This window comes from Schistocerca americana, chromosome 4 (assembly GCF_021461395.2).
Source record: "Schistocerca americana isolate TAMUIC-IGC-003095 chromosome 4, iqSchAmer2.1, whole genome shotgun sequence".
Classification (NCBI taxonomy): domain Eukaryota; kingdom Metazoa; phylum Arthropoda; class Insecta; order Orthoptera; family Acrididae; genus Schistocerca; species Schistocerca americana.
Genome location: NC_060122.1, coordinates 268668488 through 268671425, shown reverse-complemented (window position 1 = coordinate 268671425; position 2938 = coordinate 268668488). Strand labels below are relative to the sequence as shown.

Here is a 2938-nt window from a genome sequence, read left to right as displayed (position 1 = left end):
TACTCTCTATACAAATACTTTCAGAAAAGACTTCCGGACAATTCAATCTATGCTCGATGTTAAGAAATTTATCTTCTTCAGAAACCCTTTCCTTGCCATGTTCCGGTTTCCGAAGTGACAGGCAGGCTGGATCCTAAGAGTAGAGCATAAATTTTACACAACATTCCGTACCTACACATTTATATGTCATTGTAACCCCACTTATTTTCATACCCATAATGACGTTTATCGAACCTATTTTGTCAATGGTTCCACCATCGTGTCTAAGCAGTCATCACCATCCGTTGCTAATTTTTTCCTCCATGTATCGGATATTTTTCTTCAGATACAATTTTCAGGGGACTGTACGACAATCTTTGATGTATTTTAGTAAAAGTAGTTCGTACTTATACTTCAGCAACCTAAATGCGATTCTGCTGTCAGTCTCTTTTAATTGGTTGCAGACTATTCTTAAGTTTTACAGAAAGGTAGGCTCTTAGTTCCCTACTTAATTATCCCTTCGGAAATCGCTACATATTACGGATACAAGTATGCCAACAAGAGACCACACAACAACAACATACCATAATCGTAGTTGTTGCATTTTTTTTACGAAATAACATCCCAGAAAAACGTATCTCGTTCGTACGTTTTCCACAAGAGGCTCTCCATTTGAGGCAGTCCGAACCTATTTCGTCCATTACTCAGAAAAGGCGTTACCATAGCCCCTGTTGATCGTCGACAACTTCCCACCCGTTGGTACAAGCCTGTTAGGCAAGTCTGTTATTATGCTAGCATGATATCAGTTGTTTGTTTAGATGGTGAGAAATAAATTTTAGCCACCATGATTTTGATTTACCTGACTAGTGCATATTCCAGGTAATGTATTAATTAAGACTGCGTTTACGATTCTACAACATATAAGCTCCTTTCATTAGTGATGACAGAGTAAATTAGCCTACCTATTTCAAATTATTTGAGAAACTCGATCGGAACTTGTCCGAGACAGCGAATAAAAAGTTAGCGCCGCTATCATACAAAACAGTCAATTAGATCCGATGTTTCTGGTGTAACACACAAAATTATTTCCATCAAATATCACTGGCAACTTAATAATTCCAGTAAATCGTTTCCAAACATTTGCATATCGTTTATTATGCAGAGCGTAACGAATCGCACGAAATTGAGAATAATGCCCTCGTTTGTAGCAAATCAACGGAATGTTATGCAATAAATGCTCGATAGACTAGAAATATTCAAACGTTTTTTTGGTAACTAGCTTCATGTTCACAGCGTGCGACATTTATAACTTGCGAAAAAATACCATTACGTTGTTACTGGATGTACATATGCGATCAAGGTTGCCGAGTCATTTGAAATTAAATACCTGCGCAAATGAATACAGCGACACTGTTTAAACTGTGTATTCAGAGCCTTCAGTTTGCACTCCTTGTTTGAATTCGATGTGCAAGCTTATATCACCATATGCTCGTTGTTGTTCTGGTCTTCGGTCGAGACTCACTTGAATCACATCTTCACGCTAGCCAGTTCTGTACATGTATGTCGATCTCTGCACAACTGCTGCAGTCTACATTCTACTGATTCTGTTTACTGCGTTCTAGCTTTAGTCTCTCTCCACAACTGTTATCCCTTCCAAATGAAATTTACATTGATGTCTCCGAATATGTTGTATCAAACATCCCTTCGTTTCGTCATGTTACAGTAAGACGGTATGAAGCTCTTTCCTCCTTGACTCGATTCAGTATCTTCATAAGTTAACCGATCTACACACCTCATCTTCAGCATTTTTCCTTTTTTTATTGCAGCACTTCCAGTGCACTTTTCCCCTGCATGTTGAGCGTATGTGTGTTTACATTGTGTAGTGTTAACAACTGACGCTGCTTGTTTACTTTTCTTCTTTTGTTTATATTTTGTATATATGTATTTTGATATTTCTTTCTTTGTTTTGTGTGTGTATGTGTTTCCTTCAATTTTCTGCGTATTTGTAATAGCTATCGTTCACGTATAACATCATGATAAAGCTATTTTACAGACAAATGCTTTTTCAACAAATTTCATAGCACACAAATTTATAACTGATGTCAACATATTTCACTGCTTTAGAGAAAGATTTCCTGTTTGATGTCAATGGGGATTTTGTATGTTGTTGTTTGATTCTTCCGCTGCTGCTTCGTAGAGCAATTCCATAATACGACATAAAACTGAACTACTCCCAAACAGTGCATGAATGCCCAACGGTACCGACCGGCTGCCGTGTCATCCTTAGCCCATAGGCCTCACAGGATGGTGATATGGAGGGGCATGTGGTCAGCACACCGCTCTCCCGAACGTGTGTCAGTTTCCGAGACCGGAGCCGCTACTTCTCAATCGAGTAGCTCCTCAGTTTGCCTCACAAGGGCTGAGTGCACCCCGCTTGCCAACAGCGCTCGGCAGACCGGATGGTCACCCATCCAAGTTTTAGCCCAGCCCAACAGCGCTTAACTTCGGTGATCTGACGGGAACCGGTGTTACCACTGCGGCAAGGCCGTTGGCCATAACACCACATGAATAGCACAAAACTGTTGATGTTTTACAATATTATTGTTTATTTAGCTAACCGGGTTTCGGCATACGAGCCCATCATTCCACCCACTGTCTGTTCCATACCAATTATTCATTTTAACTGTATTTGCTTATGTAGTTGTGATTATCAAAGTATTTCAGATCGTATTACATTCTGGTTTTTTATTATTATTCGTAAATTATTCACTGGTTTACAGTGTACATTAATTTAACTGTGAATGTTAATGTAATTAAAATTTTTATTTAAGCTCTAGCTTGGACATCTTTCATAGTGTTAAACCTAATTACATCATCATGTTGCCCTCGTTCTCGCTCTCTCTCTCTCTCTCTCTCTCTCTCTCTCTCTCTCACACACACACACACACACACACACACA

General features: G+C 39.2%; 1 pseudogene; it reads right to left on the bottom strand.

Annotated features, from left to right (window-relative positions):
• Nucleotides 1-2414: 2414 nt before the first annotated feature.
• LOC124614145 lies at nucleotides 2415-2532 on the bottom strand (annotated as a pseudogene).
• Between the last annotated feature and the right edge of the window lie 406 nt (nucleotides 2533-2938).